Consider the following 16,753-nt stretch of genomic DNA (forward strand, 5'->3'; position numbering starts at 1 on the left):
ATGTGGACTTATTAGGCTGAAACAGGCTTTGCACGATGATGTTGTTTCACCGTGAAAACTGGCGCGGCGCCTGCACAGACTTGCCAGTGGACGCATCCCAGCAAACATCTCATTTCCTTGGAACTCTGTCACCTGAAACACCCTCGATGCTGCATGTTAAGAAATCTTGAGGCTGCAGGAACCCACCCCTCCCCCTCCCCACACACACACAAGCAACCTGTGTGTACCTGTGTGTCTGTGAGTGTACGTGTATAAGTGTGGGGGTGGGAGGGTCAGGGCTTCTCTTTTTGTTGTGTTTTCTCTGGTGCTGCTTAAATGTATAAACGGTGCCGTTAAAATTAAGTTTCATTTGATTTTGAACAAAGACAGGAAGTAGCGTTTTCCCTCTGGGCTCCGATCTGCAGCACATCGACACTAACAAATACGCAGCGTGGAGTTATAAATACACGAGGACACTGGTTACAAAGTGGTTTCTTTTTCATATTCTTGGGCATAATATTCATCTCACATCACAGAATGTTCTGGCTTACATCAGAGTTTCCGACAGGAAGCTTGGATTAAAATGTCCAATCACATTTTTCCTTCCATTTCTTTTAAGACATCACGGACGATCATTTCACATGTTCCCTAGTGTGTGAGTAAAGTGCAGAGACTGAACGACATCTCTGCAGCTGGGCGTGAGTCCCACCAGCCCCACAGAGAACCTCAGCCATGAGAGAACGAGGGCAGCTTCAATCTGCCCCGAAGTTCACCACAGGCACCCCAAACCATAGCCACATAAAACAATTTTATACCTTCATGTCATCGCTGCACACACACACGGGGCCCGACCCCCCGACAAGCAGCAGTGGCAGGAAAAACTGGACAGTTTGATCCTCTCTGAAGCTTTAAAACCATAAAAGTGATGGATTCAACATGAGCATCTGCCTCTGCTGACACACTCATTACTGGTTTGTGGTCTAGACGTGGTTAAGTGCCCTCGCCAGTCCTGGAGTTGTGTGTTCCTGATCAAGGAAGAATTTGGTTGTTTTTTGTTGTGACCTGCTGGAACCAAAACCACCCCCCGTTTCTCAGGCCCCTACAGCCTGAGCTACCACCACCCTGTTCTATGTGTAAAAACTGTCAAGAACAGTTACAGGTGTTTTTCACTTACTTCCGAAACAGCTCATTTCCTCAGACTGACAGGAAATGGGCCTACCAGCAATGACCCGTAACATCCTGCTAAAAACAGTCAGCATGGTTCAAAAAATGCTGAATTTGACATTTTGGGGAGTTGCTGCGGTCTGTAAGATAACAAAAACAAACACAACTGAGCTTCCAGCGCACAAGAATGTTTCGTTTAACTGATTTATTGCACTGTGTGTTGAGTAACAGAGGACATTTTTTGGGTGGATTGAGGGTTGAGACTGTTTTGAGGTTCCTGTTTCGTCTTCGCTCACAAAGATAGAAAGATGTTTATGTGGGTGTGGGAGTGTGTGTGTCGGGGGGGGAGTTCTTGGTCTAATTTGAATAGGTAGACCTTAGAGGAGGTTAAGAAGGCTGATTTTGCTTTATTTTCTGTCTTTTGAGGGGTTCCAACAGGATGTGTGGGGACATTTGACTCAGTTGTCTGGCTGGTACATTTAAAGTAAAAAAAATGGCATCTGGGTGATAGTAGACGTTTTCTACTGAGTGGTGCGACCTTTTTTCTTTGAGACACTCACAGGGGGCAGTTAGCAACTGACAACCCCCCCCCAACATGTGTGAGGAGTGATGTGAGAGCAGTTAGAAGGCCACGCTCCTCTGTAACACCTAGAGAGGACAGAGAGCACGCCGGCCCGCCATGTTGCTGACAGCTTGTTGTCATTAATGCATTTCCCTGATCTCTGCCTATTCTCTCCTCTACCTGTCCTCCCCACCCCCCCTCAGCAGGAGGGTCCCCCTGCATGAGCCTGGTCCTGCTCAAGGTTTCTTCCTATTAAAGGGGAGTTTTTCCTGCCACTGTTGCTTGTTTGGGGTCAGGTCCTGGGATTCTGGAAAGCGCCTTGAAACAATTTGTAACAGACGCTATACAATTAAAATTGATTGATTGATTGATTGATTGGTTGGTTGATTGGTTGGTTGGTTGATTGGTTGGTTGGTTGATTGGTTGATTGATTGGTTGGTTGGTTGATTGGTTGATTGATTGGTTGGTTGATTGATTGATTGGTGTGCACACTGAAGCACCATTTTTGGTCAACATGACATCCTCTGAAATGCGGCCCAGCAGACCTTTCCTCCAGTTCTCAGCGCAGAAGGTGCCAAAGCGAGAGACTTGGCTCAGAACCGCGTCAGCCTCCTTTGTGACCGTCCTTCGTGTCCAGAAGCCCCGCCTTCCTCAGCGCTTTGTCCACGCAGGGGATCAGTTTTTCGCTAAAGTCCCAGAGTCGTTTGTCCTCCTTAAGCTGCTCCAACGTCAAATCCCCCCTCAGGGCGACCCGGGTGTGGATGATGCGACACACGTCGGGCGGAACCTTTACCGGTGCTTGTGTTCCGAAGATCTTCAGGACTTCATGTATCGAGGTCTGCTCCACCATCCTGTGATCCAGGATAAAAGAAAATGGTTGGATGATTGCGGTGTTGACATAAGCAACCTGACACGACCTGCATATTTATGCTATCAGAGACCTGCGAGGCTACGCCCTGGACTCTGGACTCTGGTCCGTGGTGGGCGCATGATCAAAATGTCTCAAGTTTCACTCATTTAGGGAAAAGGAACAACTGGTTTACCTTGGCTGAATAATCAGCTTGTATGGGTGGTAGACGTTTCTAGCAGGATCCTCTCGGTAGATGTGTTCCAGAATATTGACCCCCGGCACCTTGTTCCACTGAGACCTATTAAACTTTCCGCTTGGCTCGAAATATTTTTTGGGAAAGATGTGGTTCTCTATCATGAACACCCCTGCCTATAAGACACAGACGTACCGAGGATGAACCTAAAAGGAAACGTTCAGAAATGTCAGCACTCGTGCATTTATCTTACATCTGGGTGCTGCTTTTGGAGTATGTCCATGAGAGGCACCAGGCCACTTTGCTGGTACGGCATTATGATCTCGTCGATATCGTTCAGGAGGACATAACGAGACCGTTCCATCGATCTGTAAATGCAGTCGTTCAGACTGGTCTGCTGGCCGAAGTAGTGCACGTCCCCCCCACTCTCTGAGTGGAGCCAGCCATACGATGGAGTCAAGTGCTCGTCTATGGGCCACGGAACGATCTCCACGAAGTCCTCTTGGCTGTAGCTGTGCAGCAGTTGGTCGAGCTCTGGGCCGCAGCTCGTATTGTAGACCACCACCCTGTTGACGCCCAAGAGCCTGCAGGAAACCATGGTTAACGGATCCATCCGAAGCTCAGCCCGAAATGAGTCACAAACAGTGTCGCCGGGCTCACCTGTACATCTCCAGGCTCTGGGCGAACTGGAGCACATTGTTGTAGCGGCCAAAGACGGTGGAGATGCAGACCGTGAAACTAAACCTTTTATCCGACGTCTCCTCCGTTTTAAGGTTTCTTATCGGAAGCCACATTTGTTCAGAGTGCCTCCAGTTGTCTTGGTCCGTCAGGAGACTCACGTGTTTGGAGGAGCAGCCTTTGGGAAGCGCACACATCACGTCTGTCGTCACGTAGGGAAACCAAAGTTGTCCGGGTGAGGTAAAATGGTGGCTTTGGTTGTCACGTTATCTCGGCAGCAAAACAGGCAGTGAAGGGCCTGGATGGAGTCTCTCCTGAATATACCAATGATGCGGAGATCGAATCCTCTCACTCTCTGGTCCATGTACGCTGACACCAGCAAGTGCTTCGTCCCTTTCAGGGGGGTGAAAGTCTTTCCAGAACTCCGGAGGGGACATTTTTTTGGGCCCGTGCGGGGCACTGGTATGGGATTGTCTGTCCAGGGTGTTTCACAGACTAAGAGGATGATGAGGTTGAGGGCGAGGAAGGCAATGAGGAAGGAATCACTATGATTTTAGCGTTGTCCATCCAGCCATGAAGGACAGTCCCGACCTGAAGCAGAATAAGGAGTCGGTTAAAATTTAGGTAGACATGTAGGAAAACCTCTGAGCGGGTCCCGGTTCCAGGTAAGTGGTTGTCTGTCTTTACAGATCTTTAAAGAATCTGGGGACCACTCAGCATGGTCCAGGCAGCAGCAATGCACAAGGATGTTGACGCTACCCATCCTGGTGTCACTCCAGGAAACATCCTCTTGCTCTCTAAGCACTATCTCTCTTTCATTCCCAGCCACCTGATAATGAACCATGTGGCTCCATCCAACCTTTCATATCAGCACCATAAAGCTGGCGAAAACAAAACTTCTCCTCTGTGTGTTCTTCCACCATCAGCATCGTTCCAAACAGCTCTGCTCATTGTCAAACACCCCCAAAATCAAACAGCACAAAAGCAACCGGAACTAGTCCTAAGCAACACAGCTCAAACTAGTTGAAACTTCTATTGGAACGTGGTTATGCATTAACTGTTTTACTGTGCCTGGGCGTACAAAGGTCTGAGGGTCTTCTCATTAGTTGCATCCACAGTGAAAATCTAGGCTCTACTGCTCCTGATCTTGCTTTCTGGGACCATAGAAAAAAATTAACTTATTAGCTATGAAGGCTGAGACATCGTTCACCAGGATTTGCAAGCAAATTTGGGGTAAAAAAAAGTGGTTTAAAAGGTTGTTTTTGTTTTAGATTTGGCGCTTCATTTCCCCAGCGGGTTTATTAACCTTTCGCGATGCGGGTTCAGAATTAACTCACCCAAACTGGTGTGTTCACCTCTAGACCGATGTAACGCGGGTTCCACTGCCTTCTCTTCGTTTTCTGGAGGACTATTTTTTCCTCCGTCGTGCTGTTGTTTTATTGTGCGTGCGTCATTACGCGCGGAAGCAGCCTTTCCCTCTAGGGTGGAGCGACCGTCTCTGACCGTTGTAGCCTCAAGAAACTACAACGAAATAACCTCGAACGCAATTCTGGTATATATACTTTCTTTATTGTTTTTGAGTTTGCATCCAGACAGACTAAATAACCCCCCTGTTTTTAAATCGATTCTGACGGCTGGTTAACTTGGCGCTCATCTCAAACATCCATCTCACTCTGCGACCGCGTGTTTCTCCAGAAACGTCTGCACCTTTATCTGGCTGCTGAATCATGTTTGCACGGCACTTTTAAAGAAATACATTTTAGCTTTGGCAGAATAGTAAAAAAAAAAACAAGATACGTAAAATTAACACTTCTATTTTTTTTGTAGTTTCCACCAGTACAACCAGCACGTGAAAGCTTTTTTATTTTTTGGGGAAGTTACAACAAGAGCATTTTTGCATAAAACACGGGCTGAAGGTTGTTATGGCCCTCGGGAGAGATTACTGGCAATTTTGCCTTTATAAACCACCGCCGTGGTGAACTGTCGCTTAGGTTTCCACCCTCGTCTACAAACTCGTTTACAGCGCAACACCTCCACACCAGAACAACACCAGAACTTGGTATATGGGATTTTTTCTCTTCCTTTTTTTTTTTTTTACCAGTCAGTGTGCATGAATGTGCAGCCGCCGGGTTGAACATGCAGCTGCACGTAGTTGAATGTTTTGCACTTTTGTTTTTGGATGGATCGTTTCCTCCTTTTTTCTTTTTTTTTGTTATCACACAACAGACTGGTGTGCTGATTTTGGTCAGTAAGGCACTCCCATCCTGGCAGCTTCCTCCCTCGTTGACCTTGTGCAATAGTGGAACTATCAAACCCTTTGTGACACCTCCAACAACACCACTGACTCCACTTTAATCAAACCAGCTTCTCTTTAATGTGGGGGTCAATTCTTTCTTCAGGTAATCCAAAATGACGGTTTTACTGCCTGTGGCCACCGCTTAGATGTCACGGGACGTCCTGAAGGTTCACGCTTCAGCACATTCTCCACGGTGGCCCGAGTGACCCTCTAACTGACGGAAGAGAAGCGCAAACAGAAACCAAAGTAGGAACCACAGCACAAGATTTCCCAGCTGGAGCCCTGGAAACGGCTGTTTGGGTCTGGGGACACAGTTGCTGCTGTGGTTGTTATGGCTTCCTCTTCAAGGCAGCCAGCCAGTTTTTCCTGCCACTGTTGCTTGTTTGGGGTCAGGTCCTGGGATTCTGGAAAGCGCCTTGTAACAATTTGTAACAGATGCTATACAATTAAAATTGATTGATTGATTGATTGATTGATTGATTGATTGGTTGGTTGGTTGGTTGATTGGTTGATTGATTGTTGGTTGGTTGATTGATTGGTTGGTTGATTGGTTGGTTGGTTGATTGGTTGATTGATTGGTTGGTTGATTGATTGATTGGTGTGCACACTGAAGCACCATTTTTGGTCAACATGACATCCTCGGAAATGCGGCCCAGCAGACCTTTCCTCCAGTTCTCAGCGCAGAAGGTGCCAAAGCGAGAGACTTGGCTCAGAACCGCGCGTCAGCCTCCTTTGTGACCGTCCTTCGTGTCCAGAAGCCCCGCCTTCCTCAGCGCTTTGTCCACGCAGGGGATCAGTTTTTCGCTAAAGTCCCAGAGTCGTTTGTCCTCCTTAAGCTGCTCCAACGTCAAATCCTCCCTCCGGGCGTCCCGGGTGTGGATGGTGCGACACACATCGGGCGGAACCTTTACCGGTACTTGTGTTCCGAAGATCTTGAGGACTTCATGTATCGAGGTCTGCTCCACCATCCTGTGATCCAGGATAAAAGAAAATGGTTGGATGATTGCGGTGTTGACATAAGCAACCTGACACGACCTGCATATTTATGCTATCAGAGACCTGCGAGGCTACGCCCTGGACTCTGGACTCTGGACCGTGGTGGGCGCATGATCAAAATGTCTCAAGTTTCACTCATTTAGGGAAAAGAAACAACTGGTTTACCTTGGCTGAATAATCATCTTGTATAGGTGGTAGACGTTTCTAGCAGGATCTTCTCGGTAGATGTGTTCCAGAATATTGACCCCCGGCACCTTGTTCCACTGAGACCTATTAAACTTTCCGCTTGGCTCGAAATGTTTTTTGGGAAAGATGTGGTTCTCTATCATGAACACCCCTGCCTATAAGACACAGACGTACCGAGGATGAACCTAAAAGGAAACGTTCAGAAATGTCAGCACTCGTGCATTTATCCTACATCTGGGTGCTGCTTTTGGAGTATGTCCATGAGAGGCACCAGGCCGCTTTGCTGGTACGGCATTATGATCTCGTCGATATCGTTCAGGAGGACATAACGAGACCGTTCCATCGATCTGTAAATGCAGTCGTTCAGACTGGTCTGCTGGCCGAAGTAGTGCACGTCCCCCCCACTCGCTGAGTGGAGCCAGCCATACGATGGAGTCAAGTGCTCGTCTATGGGCCACGGAACGATCTCCACGAAGCCCTCTTGGCTGTAGCTGTGCAGCAGTTGGTCGAGCTCTGGGCCGCAGCTCGTATTGTAGACCACCACCCTGTTGATGCCCAAGAGCCTGCAGGAAACCATGGTTAACGGATCCATCCGAAGCTCAGCCCGAAATGAGTCACAAACAGTGTCGCCGGGCTCACCTGTACATCTCCAGGCTCTGGGCGAACTGGAGCACATTGTTGTAGCGGCCAAAGACGGTGGAGATGCAGACCGTGAAATTAAACCTTTTATCCGACGTCTCTCCTCCGTTTTAAGGTTTCTTATCGGAAGCCACATTTGTTCAGAGTGCCTCCAGTTGTCTTGGTCCGTCAGGAGACTCACGTGTTTGGAGGAGCAGCCTTTGGGAAGCGCACACATCACGTCTGTCGTCACGTAGGGAAAACCAAAGTTGTCCGAGTGAGGTAAAATGGTGGCTTTGGTTGTCACGTTATCTCGGCAGCAAAACAGGCAGTGAAGGGCCTGGATGGAGTCTCTCCTGAATATACCAATGATGCGGAGATCGAATCCTCTCACTCTCTGGTCCATGTACGCTGACACCAGCAAGTGCTTCGTCCCTTTCAGGGGGGTGAAAGTCTTTCCAGAACTCCGGAGGGGACATTTTTCTGGGTCCTTGCGGGGCACTGGTATGGGATTGTCTGTCCAGGGTGTTTCAAAGACTAAGAGGATGATGAGGTTGAGGGCGAGGAAGGCAATGAGGAAGGAAATGGGGATCATCACTTTCATTTTAGCGTTGTCCATCCAGCCATGAAGGACAGTGCCGACCTGAAGCAGAATAATCTATCTATCTATCTATCTATCTATCTATCTATCTATCTATCTATCTATCTATCTATCTATCTATCTATCTATCTACTCTCTCTCTCTCTCTCTCTCTCTCTCTCTCTCTCTCCTCTCTCTCTCTCTCTCTCTCTTTCATTCCCAGCCACCTGATAATGAACCATGTGGCCTGACCCAACCTTTCATATCAGCACGATAAAGCTGGCGAAAACAAAACTTCTCCTCTGTGTGTTCTTCACCATCAGCATCGTTCCAAACAGCTCTGCTCATTGTCAAACACCCCCAAAATCAAACAGCACAAAAGCAACCGGAACTAGTCCTAAGCAACAGCTCAAACTAGTTGAAACTTCTATTGGAACGTGGTTATGCATTAACTGTTGTGCCTGGGCGTACAAAGGTCTGAGGGTCTTCTCATTAGTTGCATCCACAGTGAAAATCTAGGCTCTACTGCTCCTGATCCAGCTTCCTGGGACCATAGAAAAAAATTAATTTATTAGCTATGAAGGCTGAGACATCGTTCACCAGGATTTGCAAGCAAATTTGGGGTAAAAAAAAGTGGTGGTTTAAAAGGTTGTTTTTGTTTTAGATTTGGCGCTTCATTTTCCCCAGCGGGTTTATTAACCTTTCGCGATGCGGGTTCAGAATTAACTCACCCAAACTGGTGTGTTCACCTCTAGACCGATGTAACGCGGGTTCCACTGCCTTCTCTTCGTTTTCTGGAGGACTATTTTTTCCTCCGTCGTGCTGTTTTATTGTGCGTGCGTCATTACGCGCGGAAGCAGCCTCTAGGGTGGAGCGACCGTCTCTGACCGTTGTGGCCTCAAGAAACTACAACGAAATAACCTCGAACGCAATTCTGGTATATATACTTTCTTTATTGTTTTTGAGTTTGCATCCAGACAGACTAAATAACCCCCCTGTTTTTAAATCGATTCTGACGGCTGGTTAACTTGGCGCTCATCTCAAACATCCATCTCACTCTGCGACCGCGTGTTTTTCCATAAACGTCTGCACCTTTATCTGGCTGTTGAATCATGTTTGCACGGCACTTTTAAAGAAATACATTTTAGCTTTGGCAGAATAGTAAAAAAAAAAACAACAAGATACGTAAAATTAACACTTCTATTTTTTTGTAGTTTCCACCAGTACAACCAGCACGTGAAAGCTTTTTTATTTTTTGGGGAAGGTAAAACAAGAGCATTTTTGCATAAAACACGGGCTGAAGGTTGTTATGGCCCTCGGGAGAGATTACTGGCAATTTTGCCTTTATAAACCACAGCCGTGGTGAACTGTCGCTTAGGTTTCCACCCTCGTCTACAAACTCGTTTACAGCGCAACACCTCCACACCAGAACAACACCAGAACTTGGTATATGGTTTTTTTTCTCTTCCTCTTTTTTTTTTTTTTTTACGAGTCAGTGTGCATGAATGTGCAGCCGCCAGGTTGAACATGCAGCTGCACGTTGTTGAATGTTTTGCACTTTTGTTTTTGGATGGATCATTTCCTCCTTTTTTCTTTTTTTTTGTTATCACACAACAGACTGGTGTGCTGATTTTGGTCAGTAAGGCACTCCCATGCTGGCAGCTTCCTCCCTCGTTGACCTTGTGCAATAGTGGAACTATCAAACCCTTTGTGACACCTCCAACAACACCACTGACTCCACTTTAATCAAACCAGCTTCTCTTTAATGTGGGGGTCAATTCTTTCTTCAGGTAATCCAAAATGACGGTTTTACTGCCTGTGGCCACCGCTTAGATGTCACGGGACGTCCTGAAGGTTCACGCTTCAGCACAAACATTCTCCACGGTGGCCCGAGTGACCCTCTAACTGACGGAAGAGAAGCGCAAACAGAAACAAAAGTAGGAACCACAGCACAAGATTTCCCAGCTGGAGCCCTGGAAACGGCTGTTCGGGTCTGGGGACAGTTGCTGCTGTGGTTGTTATGACTTCCTCTTCAAGGCAGCCAGCCACTGTAAAACCAACCCACAATGGTGAGGTGGGCATGGGTTCTCATATGGTGCACAGCGTTTATAACATGGAGGAGAGTCAAAGGGGAGGGTTGGATGAAATAAACACTTTCTACCAGGCAAAACATGTCAAATTCAAAGCACCAAAGGCTAAAATTCAAATGCAGGCTTGTGTGTAAACAGTAGAGGGCGCTGTAGCCCAGCCCTGCCATACAGAAATGCACGTTAAACATCCGTCTTTGTCTCGTGGGAAAAGGTTTGTATTTATATTTCATTTTTGAACATAAATCCTTAATTTACCTTGCGTCACATTTGGACATTTGCTAGCTTGAATCTAAATGTTTAACGAATGAATTCAGGAAGCTGACACGGACTGAAAGAAGAAACGATTCTTCACTAAAAATCGCTTCAGAATAAAATCAAAGTCTATCAGGATGATCCAGCAGTTTATGCGCGAGCACACGAGTGCTGGGTTTATTGTAATAGGAGCTGTAAATTCCCGCAGTTTATTGAAGTTGTGTCATCTTGAAGAGAACAAGCAAAACGTAGCAGAGCTTAAAAGGCACATTTAGGCTGAATCGTGTTTGTGTTGCACGCTGCTCGAAAAAGAAGTCCTATAAAATGGAAAATAAGACAAAAATCTAACTGTCGAAACCCCCACACAAGACAAGAACGAGGCAGATAACGAAATCTGGCAGAAAAAGGGTTACTTCAAAAGACCGACCACTTCCTTCCGCTCCACCCCTCCTCCTCCCAAACCCTGAATGCATCACGGGTCAAATACACGAGTAATTTCTGCTGTATGAAACGATTCTGTATCGACCTGCTTCAATAAAGGATAAAATGAAGAAGAGGCTCATCCGTCCGTGATGCTCTGTGATAGAGAGAGGAGGCGGCTGCACCTTCCAAGTCTGCGAGATAAGACTAAAGATGCCATAACCTCGTCAGTGTTTAAGACGGGGGTCAGAAAACAAGGGTTGATCAATCACCAGGTCAGACCAGTTATTGATAACTTAATCCAGCACACGCATGGCTGGGATCTCCTTCAGGAGCCGTGATTCGGATGACATAATCCCAAATTATGATAGAGAGAGGTAGGGAGAGAGGGAGAGAGAGATCCTTGGGAAGAGCTGTGGCAGACTGCTGCTGCTGTCAGGGGAGAATGGTTCTGTGCAGTTTATTCAACGTTGACGAGTGAAAAATTTATCTCTGGGTATTCTGTGGTGAAGCACGTCGACTTGGTGGCTCGGAGAGATAAAGTCGCACCTCCCGGAATTTTCCAGCGTGCGCCGCGATTTAAGGACTCCAGGGGCCGGAATGATGGCGTCCAACCTGAGCTGTGCACACGCATGCGGCACAACTGCCCTCTTGATTGGACTTTTCTTGAATCGTCCCTGAAGCTAAGAATGTCATTAACTTTAAAACTCTGGGAGAGTTTTTTCTTTCTTCTTAGTTCTGTCATATTAAAATAGAGTTTATGTTCCAAGTAAAGTTTGCGGGACTCTGTTCTCCTCCAGCAGATGTCAACCAAGAGCAAACATGCCTCCTACGACAGTCGGATTTTAAAGCTGGGAGCGTCCTGTCCTGTGAATGGCATCTGACAGGAGAGTTATGTGTTCGGGGGGGTTTGGCGACATCTAGCGGTGATAAATACAGACAGCAAAAATTATATAACGACCCTCGGCGCTCAGCTTCCTTTCCGGTGCCAGAGAATCTATGGCGGCTGTCGGGAATAAAACAGTGTTTTCTATGAGTTTTATAGTGCTCAATCGATTAAAGCTGACACTATAAAAAATACTGCCATCGGTGCTCAAGTCTGCTCATTTCTGGCTACTGTAGAAACATGGCCGACGTTCCAGCCCACTAGGAGGGGGAGCCGCTCGAGTAAATGCCTTTTTTGCTTCCTCCATGGCAAAATGGGCATGCAAATTTGCAATGAAATGCGAGCAAGCTTAATAAAGTTGCATGTCAACTCCAGCATGTAGCCAGTAATTCTCAGTGGGTACCTATTCCCTAATTAAAAAAAGATGCATAATAACTGAGACTAATGGGATGAAATGATCAACTCTGGACTCATGTGAACACACAACAGCCCCACATACCTGAATATGCTGATATGGTTTATTTCCTATTAATAAAAGCTTCAAACAAAGGCCTTAATAGCCTTGTTGGGGCTTTGTTGTTCCATCCCTGTAAGGCGCAGGAGAGGAGCTGGAGAGCTGGGGGATTTTCAGAGGCGGCGTTAGTCTTTCGAAACGATTCAGCACTTTTGGAAGCACAAATCACAACAGATTGGACACACAGGTCCCAGCTCATCCCACCGAGCCGACCTCATCCTGCAGCGCTTCAAAAGCCCGGCTTAGCCCCCAGAGACCACGCGGGCTCCCAGCATCACTCACCGCGGAGGCGCCTGACCCATATATGTAAATGAGGATGAGTTGATTTTTGTGGACGGGGCCGAATCAGGATTTAGACGGAATCACCGGTTTGCGTTTTAAGCACCGGCTGTCTAATCTCACCTAAGATTTGACTGAGAGGATCCAGAACTGGATGTGGGTCCGCTCCATCGAGGCACAACGCACAGGGTGGGGGCTGTTGTCATGAAATACTGGACTGAACCATTCAGGGTTCCATCCATAATGGGTCTCTTCATGTTCCGCATCAAATTCCAGAATAAAAGCTCATTAGGGTAATCTGTTCACCTCCTGCGAGAGCAGCAATTTCTCCGACACGGCCGTCGCGCCGCAATCTTCGCTGTTCTCCTGGTAGGACGGGAGGAAAAGAGGCACGGCGCCGTTATTCACTTATCATTGAAAATTGATTAATTCAGCAGAGAGCGCAATCAAAGAGCAGAACCCATTGTTCTCAGAGCGAAACACAACACAGCAAACAATCGGGGAAAAAAGGCTGCAAAATCCAATACGGCCTATAAATAGCTGCCATTATAGCCGGTTAGCAAAGCAGAAGCAAAACAACAACAAAATTCCCGTCATTTTGGGTTCGAGCGTGACGCTGAGAGTCAGTCGCGTTGCCGTGGTGATTAAAGATTCACTCGTCAATCTTGCAATTACAACAGTGGGGATGAAGGCCGGCAGACAGGCGGCAGATAGCTGATCGTCACCCTGCTTCCTGTTTATTTACGCAAAGTTTGGGCATCCGAGCCCACTTTTGCCCAGGGACACCAAGTCCAAGATCACCTGCTGCCAATACATAAACAAACCAATAAAGGGGTTAAAACATGATTAACACAGAATGAGCAGTTAAAATCAACATTACTGCTAAATTACCAGCTAACTTTTAACTTGATTCTCCTAATTTCCTTGACCTATAAGCTCACAATGGGAGCGCCATCTAACGGTCTAGGGACGCAACTGCATCTGCACAGTGGGGTCATTTCAGATGTTTAATCATTTAACACATGTAAAAACCATATTTTTTGGATTAATTGTTACAAGAGACACGCTCTCCAAAATGTTTGATACTGAAAATGGAAATAAAAAACACCGAAATGGATGAAATCGTGTTTCACATCGGTTCACAAGCTCTTCCTTTTTCTTATTTTTTTCCCGTAAAAAAAAATTAATTCAAAGACTTGCTGCTAAAAAAGAAAATTTTTCTTCTTCTTCAAGGCTTAGGGAAACTTAATAACAATGGAGTGATCGTTCAACGTAAGAACCTCATTAGAGAGCATTCTGAAGCGTTGAATCATGGAAATGTAGTGAAGATATGCGACTATTGTATTTGTGCTGCGAACGTACTTGAAATCAAGGTCGCCTTGATTTAAAGGAAGCAGCAGTCAGAACTGAAAGAACAGAACATTCTGTAATTGATACTTAAAATAAGGATGTCCCAGACCACTTTTTTCAGACTGAGCCCGACTCCTCACTAAAGCGTAGTAATACTAATGCGACCACAACGTGATGTATAAATACACATATGTATACATTTACTGTATATATAATTTACGTTGCCGGGCTTTAGGGGAGATGTTTAAGTGGAACCTTCCACCCGGGCTGTTTAATATTCACCAACAGAGTTTTGGGGGCATGACCCTGATGTTAGGTAAAGGTTAGCTTCTGTATTGACGCGTGATGGATAGCGCTGGTATTTAAGGGAGATGATGTCATCGCGAGAAACCTGAGCGACTTTGGGATTCATCATCCCCTGATGAGCGGCAGCAAAATAACCCTCCTGTCGTGCAGCGAGTGATCCATCAGCTCCCGTCGCCACCAGTGTTTTCCCTCCGTTTCTTACATCACATCAGTGCTACGCCTGTGTAGCATCCAGAAAGGACCCAGAAAAGAACAACAGGCGTCTGAACGGGCCTCCAGCAGAGGTCCGCTACGCTCTCCTCTTATTCTCTCTCATCTTCAAACGCCACGTCTGCAGCCTGAACCGGGCCCGACCTAGCCCACCTCACCTGTGGCGTCCCCGCAGCCATAAAAGCAGCCCAACCCCTCAGTGCACGCACCTTGATGTGTAAAAGGGATGGTGCTCTGCCCGAACAGCAGGATGCTATTGTCGCGCTAGCGCCGCCCTCTCACCCATAACAGACTTAATTAACGCCGCACAAAGAGCCCATAATGGCGAATGAAGCCCCCCGACGGCTCCCTATAGAAGGGCGTCACACCAGGTAACCGACCTTGGAAGTCATTAGCGCCTCATTTAAGTACATTCCTGCATAAACCCAGCAGGTTAACTAATTGTTTTAATATAGTTTGTCTGCACTTAAACCGGCGAATGGCCTCCATTGAAAGAGAAAGCACGTGTCCTCGCTTCTGGCTGCCCTGGGCGCCGCCACCGCTCTCAGGGGGCGTTTACAGGGAGGCTCTAGCTGCTCCGCAGGATCTATTATCAGTTACCTGGGATTCTGAAAAGCTCAGCTTTCCCTGTAAGCTGTAACTAGTCGGGCTGTAGCGGAGAAGTCTTGAGGGGGCGGGGCTAACGAAGGCCTACAGCCTCAAGTTCACCCCGACAAGCTTCACTTCCTGTTTTGATCGTTTGGAGTGCGGAGCGGAGAGACTCTTTAGGTTCCAGACTCTTCTCTGAGGGGGGGGGGGGGGGGGGGGTGAGCCCCCTCATCATCATCAGCCTCATTTGAAAGCATCTTCCAGAACTTTGAGGTGAGGCGGACTCACCAACAACATAGATCACCAGGAGGGTTGTTTTTTTTTCAATCCCGGGAATAAAAATCCCTGAAAATGTTGGTGGAAAAGGAGTTTTGTTGAAAGATAAAATAACAGGCTTCAGACCAAATCGGCGGATCTTTCCTCTGAGCGGTTCTAGTTTGGAGGGGGTCTCGTCCCCCTTCCCTCCCCCGTCATCCCCCTCACCTGCTTCCTGTCCCGGTGTACTTGAACGCACCTCTCCTCCCTTCCTGCGTACAGTTGCTCGTGTTGTGTTTGGGGAACTGGTGTTGGGGTGGAGGGCTGCTGATGCTGCTTCAGGACGAGCTTGTTCCTCCGAGGAACACGATGAGAAGGGATGTGACCCTCCCCCCTTTGACTCACCTGTTCGTCCGCAGCGTTGCACATTACGAAAGGACCTTTTGATCGTCATCTCTGACACTCGGAGCGCCTTTACGCTTCCTGCCCAACTGCGAGTTGGGACTAAAATCTCTAAAAGTCATTGATCATCGATCGGCCCTGACCAATAGTCCATAATCTGGCCCCTCAACCAGCAACCCTCCAGTCACCCTTGGCTACTATTGGAGTCAGATCCGACTTAAAGTCACTTTTAATCCTTAAATTTGACACTCGGGCCTCCTAGTTTTTTGGTCTTAAATCGCTGATTAAAATTCTATTTATGTGAAAAAAGACGACACATCTTGAACTTGTCAGATACAAAAAGGGAAGAGCAGGAGTGTATTTTGTCCATCCCTGCGCTGGTTTACCCCCACTTGCGAGGTCAGGCCTCACTGAAGATAATGAAATGAAAACAGACGGAGGCGGAGCCGACAGCCTGTCCAACAGCTGCAAATCTTCAGCCGTTTGGACGCCAGCCTCCCTGTAATTTGCTGCTGCAGCTGCGGGACGCTCGGCTCTTTGGATCCAGCGAGGGAAGGAAGCTAAAGAGATGAAGGGTGAAAAAGGCCCAAACTCGCAGCATATGTGACGTTTATGGAAATGATGATTGTCTCCTCGCGTCTCCACACTGGAGCCTAAAATAAATCCCCCTGTTTGTTTCTGTGCCTGTTTCCACTGCTATATGCTACACAGTAGCATGCTAACGGTCTGAACTGGTGCAGAACTGGCCCGACGCAGTCGGTGTGCACCACTTCCACTCATCCCTGTTGGGCACGATACAACACTGGATGCAGTCATAAATTTACTTTGCTCTGGCTTTTATCTACTAGCTTAATATGCTCCCTGCAGATCTTGTTAGCGTGCACCGCTGAGGCATGGACAGCTCCTGATTTGTTTGCACTGAGCTGTTTTGTCAGAACGGCTAGAAAAATCCAGCTGAATGGTTTTACCTTACAAAACAACACCCCCTGATCGCAGCCCGTGTTTGGACCTCACGTTAAACTGATCTCGTTTGCCGCAGAACAGACGAGGAATTAGCAGCTTTTATACCGTCACGCATTTTCTGCGCTAGGTCTCTTTA

The 16,753-nt window shown here is 47.2% G+C and overlaps 2 long non-coding RNA genes and 2 pseudogenes across 2 annotated transcripts; 2 read left to right on the forward strand and 2 right to left on the reverse strand.

The window, feature by feature from the left end:
* Positions 1–1,333: 1,333 nt before the first annotated feature.
* Positions 1,334–3,979, reverse strand: LOC130512946 (uncharacterized; annotated as a pseudogene).
* A 785-nt stretch (positions 3,980–4,764) lies between these two features.
* Positions 4,765–6,190, forward strand: LOC130512960 (uncharacterized). Its single transcript, XR_008946560.1, has 2 exons — positions 4,765–4,978; positions 5,826–6,190. It is a non-coding gene; the product is annotated as an uncharacterized LOC130512960 (long non-coding RNA).
* Positions 4,974–8,957, reverse strand: LOC130540416 (uncharacterized; annotated as a pseudogene).
* On the forward strand, positions 8,904–11,638 carry LOC130512961 (uncharacterized). Its single transcript, XR_008946561.1, has 2 exons — positions 8,904–9,039; positions 9,893–11,638. It is a non-coding gene; the product is annotated as an uncharacterized LOC130512961 (long non-coding RNA).
* The last annotated feature ends 5,115 nt before the right edge of the window (positions 11,639–16,753 follow it).

Source organism: Takifugu flavidus, chromosome 16 (genome assembly GCF_003711565.1).
Source record: "Takifugu flavidus isolate HTHZ2018 chromosome 16, ASM371156v2, whole genome shotgun sequence".
Taxonomy (NCBI): domain Eukaryota; kingdom Metazoa; phylum Chordata; class Actinopteri; order Tetraodontiformes; family Tetraodontidae; genus Takifugu; species Takifugu flavidus.